Here is a 19,865-nt window from a genome sequence, read left to right as displayed (position 1 = left end):
ACCAGATGCCCCTCAGTAGATGAATGGATCAAGAAAATATGGTATATATACACAATGGAATTCGATGCTTCCAACAGAAAGAATGACATTGCCCCATTTATTAGTAAATAGAAAGACTTGAAAAAAATTATATTAAGTAAAGTAAGCCAGGTTCAAAAAAATATAGTTTCCATGGTTTCCCTTATATTCAATAAGTAGTATATGCATGAGTCAAGCAGAAAGGTCAGATAAGTTGATGTTAGGGAAATGAACCCTAAGATATGTATTCAAATGTTTATTTTTTTCCTGCGATTGTTTCTAACACGTTTATAAGATTATTTCTGTGTTGCTTTGTATGTCACTCCTCCATGGTATAACCTCTGCTTTCACTGTATTTGATGTCGGTATAATTTGTGGAGGGGAAGGGAAAAAATAAATCGCTTAAATAAGGATACAGGTGGACCCATTGCAACAAAGAGATGTACAAGTCGTTATGTTGAAAACGACCTTTACAACTTTGGTGGGGGGGGTAGGAAGAGAGGAGGTTTGGGTGAGGAGGCAGGGTAAGATGGGAAGGGATGGGAAGAGGAAACAAAGAGGAGGCTATAATGCTTGATAAGAAATGTACTCATTATCTTGCCCATGTATTTGTAACTCCTCTGTACAGTATTTTCACAATTAAAAAAATTAAGAAAAATAAATAATTAAAAATAAAATTGGATAAAAATCAGGCCAGTTTAGTTTCAGGCTCCCCCCCCCCTGCGCCCCACATCCTTCCTCCAACAGAAGGGATTCAAGACCAATTGGTGAAATGCCTTGCTAACAATCAAGCCCTGGGAAAATGAAGCTCTAAAAAATTACTTCAGTTAAAAGAAATATTGTCTTAAATTTTTGTTTGAAAACTTTGGAAAATGTACATACAACTGATTTTGATTTTGGGGTGCTTAAAGATTTGAGTGTGTTTTGTATGTGTTTGTGAACATGTTCATGATAGAAATTGTTAGCATTTTGTAAAAATTGTGTGAGTTTAAGTTTAAAATTCAAACGGTTATGAGATTTGGACATTACCAAAACATTTTTAAAGCATTTTCACATTGTTTAAAATAGGTTTTTTAAGGATTCTTTAACTTAAAAATTAGAAAATCTGGTATTTTCAAATGCATAAAGCTGTTTATACAGTAATCAATATATCTGGCTTAACAAAAAGGAGAAACTTAGAAGCTAACAGAATACCTATCTTTAGGAGTGAATGGTGAACAGGCAGAAGTGCAGTTTAGCTGGTCATGCATGGTGGAACAGGCCATGGGCGGAGTCCACGCATGGTTAAACAGGACAAGCTGGCAAAAACACAGTTCATCTAATGCTAAAGAGTCAGATTGGGTGCGTGCCCTTTCCACAGGAAGGGCCAAGTGGCCCATCTTTATTCTGTCACTATTTCCTGCAGATAGACACTGGAGACATGATGGTAAAAATGAGTGATGTGAAGATCCGATTAGCATTGCTAAAACTGCCCCTTGGATGTGTTAAAATTAAAAGTAAGAAGGGCTTAAAAAGAGGGTTAAAAAGTTTATTTGTTCAACGTCATTTGCTCTCAATGATATTCTGCCATTGGATATGTTTTTTTTTTTAAGGCATAAAGGTGTTAAGGCTAGATTCTTGGTAAAATGATGGTGATTGTAATTTTTGATTAAGAAAATATGTTATTTGAGTTTAAACGATTTCATGTGTATCTGTTTTAAAACAAGCAGCCAAGAGAAAATGAGTAACACACCTAGCCTTTAGAGTTCAAGGGATTTTTCAAAGTGCAGCTAAAAACTAAAGTACAGAATATTAAAACAGATTAATAGGAGGCTCATAAATTAGGAATGGATTTCTGTATATAAAGTTTAAAAGTAAAATTATTCTAAACATTTCCCTCAAAGTACAAAAAGGAAAAATTAGGATTACCAAAATAATTGCTTAATTACTATTTCACTTTGCTCTCATAGGTATTTTTTTTTTAACAGTTCCCAGCAGGCTCACAAAAAGAAGTGAGGATTCTTGTAAGTTTGTCAGATGTAACTTTGGTTCTTAGTAAGTTTCAGGTAAGGATATGCTTAAAAGCTACTTCTGTGTTGATCACCTTCTTGCTTTTAATTGGAGTAAAGTGGCATTTTTGCGACTCATTGATTTGCAATTGGTTTGAATCCAGCCCGGGCAGGAAAAGGTCCGTGTGAGACTGTCGCCTCTATTCAGCCAGCAGAAGGCTGAAAGAGTAAGCAGAGCTGCTTTAGGATTTAAAGTGGCAGAATGTGAGCCTTGAGCTGTAGAGCTTATGGACAGCACTCAGGCCCTGAGTTCAAGTCCAGCAACCAACTAAGGGAAATGCCAATGAGGCATTTTTCCCAGTGTGGAGAAGACACTCCTGGGACAAAAGCAATGGAGGAGCATCCAGAGATTGTAAGCCACTGCTTGAATGGCAGAAATAATGTCAGATCATAGAGTCATTTGTATGTGGCCCTTCAAAAATTGGTTAGAATCAGGAGGTCATGGGAAGATAGTTTGTAAGCATGCCTAAAGTCTATGACTACCTTGTAAGGGACAGGAACTAGTCAGTCATCTGTGATAGCACTAAAAATCTAAGGTTGTAAAATGTGGAGGATAGTTTACATTCCAACCTCTGTATGTGCCCAAAACTCTAATTGGCAGTAACTTTTGAGCTGACTCCAGCTACATGAAATTCATCTGCTCAGGAAAAAGTTTGTAAACCTAAGAGTGTGTTTCTATTGATATCTGTCTGAAGGCCTGCATAGGTAACTCAGACATTCTTAGGTTACTAGAGATCACATTACTAAGCCATCCAGAAAGAGCCTTTTGCAAACCAGAAGACTAAATAATCTACTCTGCTGTAGTTAGAAAAAGGTCTGTGAATTTGTCAAAAGTTAAAATGTTGTTCTTAATGACATCTAATCCTGGTAACCTCTTTGTAAAATAGGCTAAGAATATAGGTTCCTGGTTAGGTAGGATCAACACCCCTGAGTCAGCTTGAAGAAGTGACAGAAGATGAATCTTTGCCAATCATCCCCTTTTAAGAACAAGAGATCACAGTCACTTTTTAAAAAATGTGGTAAAATAGACAGAAGGAAAAGACATGGGAAAGAATAGTACAAGCCTGAGCTCTCTATATCTGCCTAGAAAATCCTAGCCTTATTAAAAGAACTATCTCGTTTAAAAAATTGTTATCTTGGTCAATTGTCCTGGGATATTTTCTAAATAGTCTTAAAAACTAGTGGGGTCATAGCCTGCCAAACCTATGCAATGTATCCATAACAGGTCTGTGTAGGAATTTGTAGCCCAGCATGAGGTGTGATAATCCCTTGGAGCCACTGAGAAACCCTGCTACTGCTGCTGCTGCTGCACACCCTAATGAGTAAAGTTCAATGACAGCTTGACAGTCACCTGGAGGAAATCTATATCATCACCCAGACCACCCCCACCCTGGTAAAAGTAGACTCAACTCCTGCCTGATTCCATCACCTGAAAATGTTTCCTGGTTGAACGCTGCTGATACTAAAATCTTGTGGGACATTCTTTTGGTGATATCCAGTAACCTTTCTATTCCCACAGTGGATATTGGGGTCAAGTATATCACTGGCTTGACTTACATACATAAGGGTCACAGCCTAGTTTGGCTCAGGTATGGTAATAACCTGCTTCCTCCTGGGTGTGTTTTAAAGATAAAAGAGAGATTTTTTTTTAAATCAATGGAAGTAGGAGGAGGAATGAGAACCAGCCCTAATCTTAGCCTTAAAATCTAGTAAGCTTTTCATCCCATTGGTGCCTTGAGGCTTTCTGAGATAACTTGGTTCCACAAGTTGAAGGAAATTGGGCAGTTTTAAATTCTAGCCACAAAGAAGCTCAAGGAATTGTAAAGAAGCGGAGTGTAGTAAAGAAAGACTTAGGAAAGGAATTAGGGAAAATTCTTATCCTCTAGATAAGAAAGGATTTAAAAAGTAAGGATTGTCTTAAAATGTTCATAAAGAAGACAAACATTAGAAAGTTTAAGTATGTAGCAAATGGTGTGAATATGTATTAAAATTGGAGCTTATGAGTACAGCTGGTATAAAGGTAAGTTAGGTGTGGTATACGGAGTGAGGATTGCTGGAAGAAAATGTAAGGGCCTTTGTTACTGTTAATTTTGTTACTCACAATCGGACCTTGTAGACTGGTGTTCTTTGTAAAAACAGAATCAGCACAGTCCATCTATTAGTTATGAGATCCCAATACCAAACTTTAAATATAGAAGACTGTGCCAATTAGGAGACCATGATTGGTCCCCGATGTTCTAGAAGAGGAGAGAAAGAAGAGCCAAAGTAACTCCAATTTGAGATTAACCACACCATATTGTGCTAAGCTGCCCTCAGAGTAACCCCAAGATAGAGAAAAAAATACAGGATGTCACCAACCCTGCCCACACTTAAGAAAGAAGAACAGTTGCCCAAGTGTTCCAGGAACAGGATAAACCAATAGTTCAGAAAGAGGGCAGAGCAGTTAGGGTGGATTCAAACCAATCATGTAACTGCTTGTGTGCAAATTCCCTAAACTTGTTTGTTCAGTACTATAAAAGCTGTGCTGATTTTGTGCTCAGGGACTGATGTGCGGAGGAAACAAGCTTGAGCTTGAGCTTGCAAATAAATGTCTCTTTTGCTGTTTGCATTGGTCGTGGTCTCTGGTGGTCTTTCATGGGTCCCAAGTCCATACAACAGGGCTTGATACAAAATGTCTCTTCCCAGGGAATTAAATGATGGCATTTATAACTAAAAGTATATAGGGTCATTATTAACATCTAACACCTGCTGAGGTTTTTATTTATACTTCTCTTTCTTCCTTTCTTTCTTCCTCCCATTCTTTCTTCCACCATTTCTTTCTTTTCTATTCTTTTTTCCTTCCTTCCTTGCTTCCTTTCTTTCTTTTTTCTTTCTTTCTTCCTTCCTTTCTTTCTTTTTTTCCTTCCTTCCTTCCTTTCCTTCCTTGCTTCCTTCCTTCCTTCCGTCCGTCTTAACTTCCTTCCTTCCATCCTTCTTTCCTTCCTTCCTTCCTTCTTTCCTTTCCTTCTCTCCTCCTCCTATTCTATTTTTCTTTCTTTCTCTTTCTTTTCTCTTTCTTTCTTCGCTTTTTTTTCTCTTTTAGGAAATGAGTGTGAATTTAGATATTTTGTTGGCTGAACAAGTATTCTACCATTAGAACAATCCTTTTTTCAATGTAGTAACTTTGCTCATAGATTATCAATTATGCTGAGGGCTGAACAGATGCTAAGTTGTTCACCTCTGTCTGCAAAGTAACTAGTATCACAAATGCATTCCAACATGCCAGGCTTTAAGATGTTATGAGAATCTTATTACTTTCCTTGCACACTGGTTCTGAACAGTGATCTTCTCAATTTCTACCCCTTTAGTTAGTGATGTGAGCTCCAATATCCTGCCTTCAGTATAGATTGTCTATGTGAATGATTGAAGGCAATTTCACTTTAATCTCTTTTTTTGCCAGTCCAGGGGCTGTTATAATTTTATTTCTAGACAATTTTTGTGTACATGTGCACATTAGCATTAAAATGTTGCTTTTCCCTCTTTTATTCCTTTTTTATATTTCTTGGTCATGGGGCTTGAATTCGAGGCCTGGGCGATGTCCCTAAGCTTTTTAGATAAAGGCTGGCACTTTACCATTTGAACCACAGTGCCACTTCCGGTTTTCTGGTGATTAATTGAAGATAACAGTGTCACGGATTTCCTGCCCGGGCTAGCTTTGAACTACCACCCTCAGATCCCAGTTCCTGAGTTGCTAGGATTACAGGCATAAGCCACTGGGTCCCAGCTAAAATGTTACTTAAGTTCTATGATTTAGTTGAGGGACTAGCATGAGTGTGTAGAAAGGTAACTTTCAAGTCATCTCTCTTAATAATTTCAGAAATTCATTTTCATAATAGTTATTGCAGTGATTAGTAACAGAAGCTCCCAAAGTAACAGAATGATCCTTCATTTTCTCCTTCCCATAGGTATTATTGGAAGAAAATGAGAGAGATCTAAGTCTAAGTCAATGTTTACTTGAAATTATGAAAGGTGATTTTGAGTACACATAAAGAGCCAGATTACACAATGTGCTTTTCATTTTCTAAAGAAAGGAATGTCATACAAGTATAGTTATTGACAGGCTTTTTCATCTGAAAAACAAAAAAAACCAATATTATAAAAAAGCTGAAGGGGATAAGAAATCATTTAAGTGTGATATAGCATTGAAGACTATAAGACATGGATTTATTCAGGTAAAATAATTATGTGGGAAAGGTTATCTGTTCACTAAATTTATTTATTGTAAATTTTTTATTTTTATTTATATGCCACTTAATATATATATACATACATATATATACATATATATATGTATATATATATATACATATATATGTATATGTATATATATATATATATATGTATATGTATATATATATAAAACAGCAGTATCTGTCCAGTGAACGGTATGGTTAGCTAATTTCATCATGTCAAGTTCCTCAAAAGGATGGACTTCCATAAACCTTAACAACCCTGCAACACCACTGCACATGCAAACTTAAGTGTTCACCATTGTAAGCCAGACCTGTGTTTTATGAAAGCTTTGTAAATACTGTGTTATTTTTTCACTTAGGCTTGATGTAAAATGTGTTTGCCCCTAGAAATAAATGATGGCATTATAACTACAATAATTTAGTGTAAATCTTTGCATTGAAAACATGCTCAGTATGAGTTGTTGTTTCTTTACTTTTCTTATTTTATCTTTAGGAAGTTCATTTCAGTTTTGATGTACTGTTTGCCATACAGGTACTCCACCACTGAAGTCACTCCACCAATCCTTTCTTGTTTAAGTTACTCTACTCATAGAGTAGCAATTTTTGCACCCAGACTAAAAAGCAGGGATCGTGATGGCATTCCAATATCCCTACCTAGTAAGTTGATATAGGTGAAACTTTCCTTTCTAGACTGATTCACAACTGTGATCTTCCCAAATTCTACCACTTTAGTTAATAGTGTGTGCTTCTGTTCTACCTCTAGAAGATATGACAGAAATAAATGATTACAGGTAATTTGAGTGAATCATTGGCTAATAGGTGATTTGATATTAAAATGTAGGTTAAGTTGGAAAGTATAATCACAGTAGTCAGATACTTGGCTAAGTAATTTTGCTTCACATTAAAAACACATCTCGACCAGAATTAAGGACTTATTTGCTGTCTGTCAACTTGTATGTCATTTGGGAAGCTTCATGTCTTCCATGTGTGATAAAGGACTTTGAATGGTCTGATGTGCTGACTCACATCTATAATCATGTTTAGCAATCAGATATAAATAGATCACAATTTGAACATAGCCTAACCAAAAATTTAGAAAGTCTCAATCTCGACAAACTAGTGGATCATGTTGAATCATGCCATTAATCTCATCACAAGAGGCTAAGTTTCTGCCCAGTACTTGCGTCACTTAGGTAACTGGCTCACTTAGAGGCAGTCACATCTCCTGATGCCGAAACTGGGCTGAGATTTAGCCAAGAGGAGGGAAGAGTCTGCCCCACATTCTCAGGGTGGACCTCGCAGATTGCAGTGAACTTTCTTGCTTTCCTCCTCCAAATGTCTTGAGATGCCATGTTGCTGAGTGCTCATTATTTGATTCCAGTGACCTGTGGTAGAGGTGTAAGGAAACATTAAATTAATTTCACATTTGCCAATTGAGCTGCTCTTCGCAGCATGTGATTTCAACTCACCAAGTGTTCATTATTTGAGAGTTGAGAATACTGAGGCGGGGGGGGGGGGGAGGGAGGGTGAGTGAAAGAGAGGAGAGATAGAGAGAGAGTGAGAGGGAGAGAGAAAGAAAGGAAGGAAGGAAGCAAGGAAGGGAGGAAGGAAGGAAAAGAAAGAAAAAAGAAAAAAAGGAAGAAGGAAGGAAGGAAGCAAGGAAGGAAGGAAGGAAGGAAGGAAGAAAAATAGAGAAAAAGAAAGAAAGAAAGAAAGAAAGAAAGAAAGAAAGAAAGAAAGAAAGAAAGAAAGAAAGAAAGAAAGAAAGAAAGAAAGAAAGAAAGAAAGAAAGAAAGAAAGAAAGAAAGAAAGAAAATGAAAATGAATGGTTTGGAGTCAGGAGTCACATGGCAGAGGTACTACTTGTATTTGGTATTAGGTCTGCCCCTGCCATGCAGACCCTATTCAGACACCTGTACATGTCTTGGCTATGTTTCCACTCTTTATGTGTTACCTAGGTATCTGGCACACCTGGAGGCAGCCACCTCCCCTTCCTGCTACACCACAACCTGGTCAGCCTCTAGTCACACTTTCCATCTGACCAAAGGAGAGTCCCAGGCCCTGAGGTCACATCCAGATGCAGTGTGGCAGAATTCTCCCCCACCTGGCAATAACTCATCCAGTCCTTGGCCTAGATACTTCCTGGCCCAAGGTTGGGTCACCTCCCCCCCAATTTTTTTATATGCCTCTCCACCATGTATGGCATGGGCAGCAGATCAGTATATAGACTATTTACCTGACTGAATATCATATGGTGTTCTCTTCATTAGCTATCTAATGAAACTTACATAATTAATATACCTTATCCTTCAGAGTTTCTAGTTATGAATCCACGGATATTTTTCTGACATATGTGAGGTCAGAATCTACAAAATATATGTACCAACTCATCATTTAAACTATAATTCTGCATAGAATCTTTATTTTTAAATATTTTTATTAATGTGAAAATACCATAAAGAGGGGTTACAATTACATGGGCCAGATAGTGAGAACATTTCTTATCAAGCATTGTTGCCTCCTCCTTTGGTTCCCCATATCATCCCTTCCCCTCTCCACCCCCCCAAAACTCCACACCCCCCCTACAAGTTGATGTTAGGCAAAATGAACTCCAAGATAAGCATTCAAATGTTTTCTTTTTTCTTTCTTGTAATTTTTTCCAACATATTTATAAGATGATATCTTTGTTGCTTTGTATGTACCTCCCCCAGGGTGTAAGCCCTGCTTTCACTGTATTTGATGTTGATATAATTTGTGGAGGGGAATGGAAAATAGGTTTTAAATAGGGTTACAGGTGGACCTATTACAACAATGAGATGTACAAAACGTTATGTCAATTTTTATTTAATTGTGAAAATAACATACAGAGAAATTACAATTCATGAGCAAAGTTATGAGTACATTGCTCATAACGCATTGTTGTCTCCTCCTTTGTTTCCCCTTCCCATCTCACACCACCCCCACTAAAGTTGTAAAGATCGTTTTTTGACATAATGTGTTGTACATTGTTGCAATGGGTCAAGCGCTGTAAAACCATCTGCTCCTGGGCTTTTCTTAGACGGGAGGTCTCATTGCTGTTTCTATTACAATGCTTGATTTAGGCTTCTTAAGATGGTTTAACTCATCTTGGTTTAGTTATGGCATGTCAATATTTGCTAGGAAAAGGTCCATTTCTGCCAAGTTCTCGAACTTATTACCATAAAGTTTTGAGAAGTATTCCCTTATAATGTTCTGAATCTTGGTTGTTTCTGTGGTGATGTTTCCTTTCTCATCTCTGAGTTTATTTATTTGGGTGTGTTCTCTTCTTCTGATAAGATTTGCTAAGGGTCTGTCAATTTTGTTAATTTTTTCCAAGAACCAACTCTTTCTTTTGTTGATTTTTTTCTATGGTTGTTTTTGGATTCTAATGCATTTAATTCTGATTTAATTTTAATTATTTCTTTCCGTCTAATGGATTGGGGTTTATCTTGCTGCTCTTTTTCAAGGAGGCTCAGATGGCTCATTAAATTGTTGGTTTCAGATCTCTCCAATTTGTTGATGTAGGAACTCAGAGCTATAAACTTGACCCTGAGTAGTGCCTTTGCTGTGTCCCAGATGAGCTGGTAATTTGTGTACTCATTTTTGTTTAATAACATGAACATTAAATTTCCTTTCTAATCTCTTCCCTTACCCACGGTGGTTCATCAGTGTGTTGTTCAGCCTCCATAAGTTACAAGACTTTCTTTGGTGGCTTTTTCTGTTGAGTTTTAATTTTATGCCCTTGTGGTCTGAGAGAATGCACGGCATAACTTCAATGTTTCAGAATTTGGACAAGTTTGCTTTGTGGCCTAAAATGTGGTCTATTTTAGAAAATATTCCATTGTTTCTGAGAAGAACATGTACTCTGATGCTGCTGGGTTAAATATTTGGTAGATGTCTGTTAAATCTAGTTGATCCATGCAGTTGTTTAGATTTGCACTTTCTCTGTTGAGGTTTTGCCGAGTTTATCTATTTAGTGAGGAAAGTGGTATGTTAAAGTCCCCAATAATTAATGTCTTTGGATCTATGTGTGATTTGAGGGAAATTAGTGTTTCTTGGTTGAATTTGAGTGTTCTGTTGTTTGGCGAATAGATAATTAGAATTGTAATATCCTCCTGAAGGAGAGATACCTTAATTAGTATGTAGCTACCTGCTTTATCTCTTCTCACTAATTGTAATTTGAAGTCAATTTTATCTGATATTAGGATTGCAACTCCCGCCTGTTTATTGGGGCTGTATGCTTGGTAGATTTTGTTCCAGCCTTTCACATTCAAAATGTGTTTGTTTTTATGGGAAGATGTGACTCCTGAAAGGAGCAGATAGATGGATCTTGCTTTTTAATCCAACTAGACAGTCTATGTTGCTTAATTGGAGAGTTAAGTCCGTTAATGTTGAGAGATAAGACTGAGAGGTATTTGGGAGTTCCTGCCATTTTATACATCAGGTGGTATAATTGTGTTCTACACATTTATTGACTAGTTACCAATTATTCTCAAATTTTAATACGTTAAAATACTTTCTTTTTTTCTAATTTTCTTGCCAGGAAATCAGCAACAGCTCAGTCAACATTTCTCTCATAGGACTTTTCACATAGGTTGGTTAAATATTGACCTGAGCTCCAGTCTTGTGAGGACTCACTCATCTGCTTAGGAATTGATGCTGGCTGTTGGAAAAGAACTCAAGGAAGGATGCCATTTAAAGCCTTATAACTTTATTCTTTACCAAGTTATTCTCCTGCTGTTTTGGTTGTTGAGAGTGTATACAAGAGCAAGCATTCCATGGAGAGAAAGGAGACACCATATGAACTTTACTTACTGAGATTTCTGAGTGATTTGCTGTCACATGTACTGCATTTTGCAAGTCGAATCTGTCAAAACCTACCAGTTTTAAGAGATAGTAGGAGCGTTAAAAGAACTCTTAGAGACAAATACATCTTCAACCTAATTGGTTCCAAGCATTCAGTCTAATGCATATTCAGCAGGTACTGAAACTTGTGTTGGCTGTATCTATGTGTCTTTCTCATGTGTGCATGTATACATGTGTATATGTATGTGTGTATTTGTGTGTATAACATACATGTGTACATATATAAGGGCAATTGCACACATATATGCATATATAAATAAATGTACATATACAAATATATGTTCATATATATATACATATATATCAGGTGTTCAGTGATTGATTTAATCTAGAGTTTACAGCACATTGTCATTCTCACAAAATGTACATGATAAACTGCTCTGAGGATCTGTGCTCACTTCCCTCATTACCTTATTTTCATCCCTGTGAACAACGTCAGCCTACTTTCCATAGGATAGCTTTGTTTTTGTTACTTACAGATAATAAAAGAAAAAGGATGTTTGTAAAAGAAAATGAACTTTTAGGTCACAGGTTAAAGTATCTTATCCGTCCCAATGATTCCTATGAGATAAAATTTATAATAGTACTAAAAGTGAAAAAGAATTCCTGGATCTGTTGTTTTGCCATTTAGAATGGCAAAGAATAATTTCACGGCACTGTTATAACTCTTAAAGAATGCAAGAGTAACTGATGGTACCTATCATATTTCCACAAAACCAGTGGATCCTGAAGGATAATAGTAGACCAGCAGATATTCTAAGAAGCAGACATGGAGCATGAAAGAAGAAGAGAAGGAATGAGAGAGAGTGAAAGAGAGAGAGAGAGAAATGTCATAATTATTAAAGTGCATAACAGATGAACAAGAAATGTATGAGAATATTCATACTGCTATTTTTAAACTCTACAGGTACATTTGAAGATATTTGATATATGATAACCCATCAACATAAAATATAAAGTGATTTTGATAAAAATAAAGAATACTCAGAAGAAATTATAAATGCAAAAACAATCTTCACAGAAGCAAACACTCAGAGATATTTCATGACTTTTAAAAGGACAAAGTGGCTGAAGTTAGTATAAATTTAGAAGTATGACAATACATAAAAATATAAAAAGATATTCATATAGTTCATTATATAACCCAAAGCAGAAAGCAAATGTTGTTTGGATGATTTTTTTTAAATACAGTCTCTCAGGTGCTGGGTCGGTGGCTCAGGGGTAGAGTGCTTGTCTCGCATGCATGAGGTCCTGGGTTTGATTCCTCAGCATCACATAAGGAGAAAAAGACAGAAGAGGTGCTGTGGCTCAAGTGGTAGCACTAACTATGAGCTGAAGAGCTGAGGGACAGAATCCAGGAACCAGAGTTCAAGCGCCACAACCAACAAAAACAAAAACAAAAAACTAAGCAAAACACATTCTTCACTTTTGTGGCCTCAACTCTGTAATACCACTGATTCAGCATAGGGCTAAGATTTTCGGTGTGGACATTTATCAACACTCCTGATTCAGACGCTACTTGAGAAAATTTTTAATCAATATTGCATTAATTTTGCTCTTTGTAAATTCACATGCACCTGTAAAAAATGGTTTTGCCATCCCAGTAACATTCTCAAAGTACCTCGTAATGACAACTTACAAAAATTTGTATTATATTATAACAAGGAAAACAATGCTACAAATAAAGAAAAGCAATAATTAAATATTAATGATTAATAAAATAAAAACCAAATCCCAGTGTTTCCAGTATTTCAAGTGTACTGCATATTAGATTTTACTATTTCTCATATTTCTGTACATTTAAAACTGGCTAAAATTATGATGTTCAACAAGAGTTTTATAGGCTATGAGAAGTCTTTAAAGTTACCCTCTAAGATTACTATTTATGTCTCATCTCATAATTTATATATGGCTTATATCATCATTTGTTCCTCACTAAAATATAAAGAAAGGAAGCCCTAAAGTTTTAACAGAAACTTTGTAGTAAAAGTATTAACTCTTGCTCTGTTTCTTTACACAAAGTCTTTGCAACTTCTCATTAGTATCCTTTCTATAAACTCTGAAATGGAGATACTTAGTAGTATATATCTGCTACCATAAATCTTAAATACTTTATGGAAAAGTTTTATGACCTGACAAAAAGTCTTAATTTTGGCATATATAAGCAAATTCCCAAAATTAAACATATTTAAAACATTAAATTTTTTGGAGGGAGGTCCAGTCGTGAGTCCTGAACTCTGGGCCTGGGTACTATCCCTCAGCTCTTCAGCTCAAGGCTTGCACTCTACCACTTGAGCCACAACAGCACCATGTCCGTCTATTTTTTCTGCTTATGTGGTGCTGAGGAATAGAACCCAGGGTCTCATGCAAGCAAGGCAAGTGCTCTACCATTGATCCACCTTCCCAGCCCAAAACATTAAAACTTTTAACAAACCTTAACACTTGCTGCTGTGTTCATTATGACAGGGGGCTTGTATAGAATAACTGAATTCCTCTTGCTACACATCTCTTGAACAACAAATATCCGGAATTATTATGTTTTTGACATATCAATCTTGACTTTATTCTTAAATGTGTGGTTATGTAAGAAATATATGGTTCTAAAATTTCACGACAATACTTTAGAACTTACCTTTTGTTGAATTATCTAGTTTAAGAAAATCAATTCCACCTTATATATAAAAAATGTTCTGTGTACAATTTGGTAGCACATACTCTAAAATTGAACAATATGCAGAAGATTAGCATGGCCCCTGCGCAAGGATGACAAGCAAATTCTGAAGCAGTCTATATTTATACAACAGATGCTGGAGGGGATGTGGCCAGAAGGGAACCCTACTGCACTCTTGGTGGGAGTGTAAACTTGTTCAACCACTTTGGAAAGTAGTATGGAGGTTCCTCAAAAGACTCCACATAGAGCTTCCCTATGACCCAGCAATCCCACTTTTGGGAGCATTTACACACATGTTTACAAACAAGACCACACTAAAGCTACCAGCACGACCATGTGTATCGCAGCACTATTTACTTTAGCTAAGGTATGGAACCAACCCAGATGTCCCTCAGTAGATGAATGGATCAAGAAAATGTGGTATATATACACAATGGAATTCTATGCCTCCATCAGAAAGAATGAATTGCCCAATTTGTTAGGAAATGGAAAGACTTGGAAAAAATTGTATTATGCGAAATAAGCCAGGCCCAAAGAAACATAGGTCCCATGTTTTTCTTATTTGCAATATCTAGTATATGTCTGAGTCAAGGAGAAAAGTTCAGATAAGTTGATGTTAGGGAAATGAACCCTAAGGTATGTATTCAAATGTTTTTTTTTTTTTTCTTTCATGAGATTGTTTCTAACACATTTATAAAATTATTTCTTTGTTGTTTTGTATGTCCCTCCCCCACAGTATAAATCCTGCTTTCACTGTATTTGATGTAGGTATAATTTGTGGAGGGAAAGGGGAAAAACTAATCGTTTAAATAGGGATACAGGTGGACTCACTGCAACAATGAGATGCACAAGTCGTTATGTCGAAAATGAACTTTACAACTTTGGTGCGAGTGGGGGAGCGGGGAGGATTGTTTGGGGGGAGAGGGGGAAGGGGAAAACAAAGGAGGAGGCCACAATGCTTGACAAGAAATGTACTCATTATCTTGCCCATGTAATTGTAACCCCTCTGTACAATATTTTCACACAAAAAAAAAGATTCCACATAGGGCTCCCCTATGACCCAGCAATCCCACTTTTGGGCGTTCACCCAAATGATCACAAACAAACAAGACGAAATTAAAACTACTAGCACAACTATGTTTATTGCAGCATTATTTACCATAGCTAAGATATAGAACCAACCTCGATGCCCCTCAGTAGATAAATGCATCAAGAAAATGGTGTGTGTGTGTGTGTGTGTGTGTGTGTGTGTGTGTGTGTGTGTGTGTGTGTGTGTGTGTGTGTTTGTGTATGGGAATTCTATCGTCCATCAGAATGAATGCCATCACCCAATTTGTTACAAAATGGAAAAACTTGGAAAAAATTATATTATCTGAAATATGCCAAGTCCAAAGAATCATAGGTCCCATGGTATCCCTTATTTGCATTAAGTAAATATATGTCTGGGATAAGCAGAAATGATAAAAAAAACTATGTGCATATGACTATATAAGATGATGTTAAGCTAAATGAACCCCAAGATAGGAACACGGTTTTCTTTTTCTTTCTTGCTATTGTTTCTAATGTAATTATAACGTACAATGTGATTTTTTTATTTTTTATATGGTCCTCCCACACAACATAACCCCTGTTTTCACTGTATTTGATGTCGTTGTGCCTGCGTATTGTATATACACTTCTCTAATTTGGGGAGGGAAAGGGAAAAAAACAAAATGCTTAAATAGAGATACAGGTTGACCCATTGTAACAATGAGATGCACAAGACACTATGTTGAAAAACGAACTTTACAATTTAGGCGGGGTTGGGATGGGGGGTGGTGAGGAATGTACTTGTGAAGGTGGAAGGGAAGGGATGGTGGGGGAAAAATAAAGGGGAGGTAACAATGCTTGATAGGAAATGTACTCATTACCTTGCACATGTAACTGTAACCCCTCTGTACAGTATTCTTACAATAAAAAAAGTTTAAAAATGTTCTGAGATGGAAGAGTTTACTTCTATTATTTTACCTATATAATATCGTTAACAAAGAAATTAATGCAATACACTGACATGAAGATATTTTGAATGTGTGTGTGTGTGTGTGTGTGTGTGTGTGTGCACATGCATGCTTGTGCGTGTGCATACCTGATTGTTGGCGTGCGCAGAGTTTGAACTAAGGGCTTCAAGGACTCGCTAGGCCTTTTCTCTCTAGATTGGTCAGCTAATATATTAGCTACATCTCCATTTCTGGCCCTTTTCTAGTTCATTTAAATTTTTGAAAAATAATCTTATGGGTTTTTTTTTTTTTTTTTTTTTTTTGCCCTGATTGGCTTGCAACACTTATCCACAGATCTCAATCTCCTAAGTAGATATGCCGAGTGGACAGGATTACAGGTGTGTCCAACCAGCACACGGCTTTAAGAATAATTTTAAAAGTAGAAGAAACTGTACTTCACGGAGTCCTCTTTTATCATTTCCTACTTTTAAAGCATTTTGGAGTGATAATATGTGAATTTATTTCGTTTTGAGATTCTTACAAGACAATAACTGAATGTATTTAAAAGTTTAATACTTTTTAAAAAGGATACTAGAACCGTGGAACAGAAGAAAATTGGCTCTCTTTGGACCTCAATTTATAATCTCAGTTTGTGCATGATAATCCAATGTCACCAACACAGTCTGTGTTGAAGACAAAATGTGACAAAAAGCAATTACCACGGTCATAATTGTTATGTTATTAGTTATTGGACAATATGAATATTGAATTGAGAGTATAAGAGAATGGAGAGATTTTACCTACCATTTTTGTATTGCTGAAAGGCTTTTGGAAACTTTGACTCATTTCCTTCCTCACTGTGTCTTTAGGCTATGCACTTACTGCCTTTAATTACAATTTTCTCAGCACAAATCTCCATCTTGATACAGACAAAGGCCTGGATGAGCTTCCAGCTCCAACTTAGGCCTTGAGAGATAACAAGACAGTCATTTAGCAGGTCAGAGGAACCTGCCCAGACCTACCAGGCTCAACCCCTCCCAGGAAATAGTCACCCACCCCAGGCAGAGGAAATTCTGCCCCCAGGAGTGGCTTTCTTCATGGGGTAAACAGAGCCAGAGGCTGCCCCTCCCTACAGCAGCCTAGATAATCAATTGAAATTCAGTAAACATAATCCTGAGAAAGGCTCGAGGCTGGACTCTGAGAATGTCTCAGAAGCTAGACCCTCAGGGAAGAACTACTGTTTGCTGAAAGGCCTCAACTCAACCCAGAACCTAGCCTTATGTCATCATCTCCAAACTAGAGGGCACAGCCATCTCCCGCTTCTGCGATACTCAAAACAGATCCCTCTCCCACTGAACTAGCCTTGGAGGAGGATCACAAAATCCTGGGTAAAGCAGAGCACTTTTCAGCTTGCCCAAACAAACTGACTTAAGTAACTTGATCAAGCCGCAGGAAAACCAAACACCACAAGCAGACCAGAGACTCCACCAAGAGACTGGTTATGGACACAAGGGAGATACAGAATCTTCCCAACCCCCACCCCCCAAAAAATCAAAGACCTTTCTTCTTTTGAACCTTACTTTTAATTTTTTTAAATTTTAATATTTTTAAATTGTTGTTTTATATCTTTTTTTCTATACTGACGTTTTGATTCCTTTCTTTTTCTTTCTTTTCTCATTATTTTCACTTCTTCTCTTTCATTCTTTTCTGTATGACTTAATTGCTGTTCTGCTCACCCTCAAATATACGCGTCGCCGATTATTAGATCTTATCGTCCATTGTGTATACACTTAATCCAGAAATTTATTACTCAATTCAAAACCTCTTAGACTTAAATTCTTTAACAGCAGTATTACCTCTTTATACCCATATAGTATTTTAAACATTTTTATTTTTCTAGTTGTTCATGTCTCCTTTCTATCCCTCCCCTCCTCTCATCCTGTCCTCATTGTTCTCTGAATACTATCACTGCAGTTTTTAAGGGTTTTACTTTTTAAATTTTGTTTTTCCATTTTTTCTTCTCTCTTTTCTCTTTTTCTTCTTTTTTCTTTTTTTTCTTTCTTTTTCTTTTTTCCTTTTTTCCTCTCTCTGCTATCATTCTGTCCAATCCATTTCCCTCTTTGATATGAGGACATTGTTAATTCCACTCTCCCTCACCTTCCCACATCCCTCTAATGCTATTTTTCTCCACATTTTCCATAAACCTAATAATTTCTGGTTGCCAAATTGTCCTTTGCTGTTCTTAGGCCATTAAGACATAGTTGTTCAATGTTCAATAGATTGTATCTCTTGAACAAGATTGTATCTGCAGACTTTTGACTGTGCAACTACAGACTTTGTTTGATAGTTACCTTAAAATAGTGTTCTAACACAAAACTGGTGTTATTCTCATCCCAAATGGGCAGAACAAGCTGGAAAAACACAAGAAAAAATGGCAATCCTGGAGATCTCAACTCCCACTCATGACAATCAGGGGACAGAACAGATAATGAACAATCCAGAGGAGAGTTCCCAAAAAGCTCTACAAACACTACAGGTAAAAGGCGTAAATGAAAAGAGTGAAAACATGCAAAGGTCTCAGTGTGAGTGGGAGACAGAGGAGGCAAACCAAAGATCAATACAGGAGTCTCATGTGCATGAGGAAGCTACTCAAAGATTGATACAGGAATTTCCTGAGCAGATTGAGAACATTCAAAGAGAAATAAAGGAATTGTGTGAGCAGGTTCAGATCAGTCAAAGAGAAAGATAGCAGTTATGTGAGCTGGCTGAGAAAAGACAACGAGCAAGTCAGCAATGGCGTGAACAAGCTGAGAACACTCAAAGAAAACTACAGGAAATGCATGAACGTGAGGATGCTAATCAATGAGAAATACAGGAACTGAGAGATAGGGCTGAGAATAGACAAATATCAATGGAGGCATTAATGGAATACAAAAACAGAGAGCTGAAAGAAATCAGGGAGACATGGGCTGGTAAGGGGACTCAGTGGTAGAGTGCTTGCCTTGCATGCATGAGGGCCTGGGTTCAATTCCTGAGCATCACATAAGCAAAAAGAAAAAACGCCAGAAGAGGCACTGTGGCTCAAGTGGTAGAGTGCTAGCCTTGACCTAAAGAGCTGAGGGACAGTGCTCAGGCCCAGAGTTCAGGCCCCATGACCTGATCCCCCCCCCAAAAAAAAAGAAATCAGGGAGACTGGGAAGGTAATGCTCACTGGAGCCAATCAGAAGGAATGAGAGTCCAAGGAAACGATAACAAATCAACTAAATGATTTGAGAATAAACATGGAACACCAAATTAAGGAAGTAAAGAAGTTCGCACAAGATCTAGAACAAAGTTCCAACAAAGAATTTGAAGCCATCAAAGCCCATCAATTAGAAGGGAAAAAAAATAACAAAGTAGAAAGTCTTGGCAGTATGTCAGACCATGCAGAAGATCGAAACTCGTGGATTTAAGACAACCTACATATTATAGAGAAAGAACATACAACCATCCAAGACAAGTCCAATAAATAAGATAGATCTATTCAACACTTGGAAGATATCATCAGAAGGCTTAATGTGAGGATAATGTGTGTAGAGGAACACCTAGAGACAGAAGTTAATGGTCTAGGAAATTTGTTTAACAGGATCCTAGCAGAGAACTTCCCAAACATACAAAAAGATAGGCCTATTCAGATACAAGAAGCTTTTAGAACTCCAAATAGAACAGACCAGAACAAGACATCCTACCATCACATTATAATCTGCAAAGGATAAACTCAGACCAAGGAAAGGATCCTTAATGCAGCGAAGGAGAAAAGATAAATCACCTATAAAGGGAAACCAATTAGAATCCCCTCAGATTTCTCAGCAGGGACAATCAAAGCAAGAAGATCCTGGCATGATGTATGACATGCACTAAAGACAAACAACAATCAACCAAGAATACTTTACCTAGCTAAACTCTCCTTCATAACTTCAGGTCAAATAAAAACATTCCATAGCAAAGAAAAATGGAAATATTATATCTCCACCAAAGCAGCCCTACAAAAGATACT

The 19,865-nt window shown here is 37.0% G+C and overlaps 1 non-coding gene across 1 annotated transcript; it reads left to right on the top strand.

The window, feature by feature from the left end:
• The first annotated feature begins 13,874 nt into the window (after positions 1-13,874).
• On the top strand, positions 13,875-13,979 carry LOC138803730 (U6 spliceosomal RNA). Its single transcript, XR_011365029.1, has one exon. It is a non-coding gene; the product is annotated as a U6 spliceosomal RNA (small nuclear RNA).
• Positions 13,980-19,865: the final 5,886 nt, after the last annotated feature.

This window comes from Dipodomys merriami, unplaced genomic scaffold, assembly GCF_024711535.1.
Source record: "Dipodomys merriami isolate MVZ:Mamm:240054 unplaced genomic scaffold, mDipMer1.0.p SCAF_347, whole genome shotgun sequence".
NCBI classification, from domain to species: Eukaryota; Metazoa; Chordata; class Mammalia; order Rodentia; family Heteromyidae; genus Dipodomys; species Dipodomys merriami.
The sequence above is the reverse complement of the archived record's forward strand: the minus strand, read 5'-3'. Positions and strand labels throughout refer to the sequence as shown.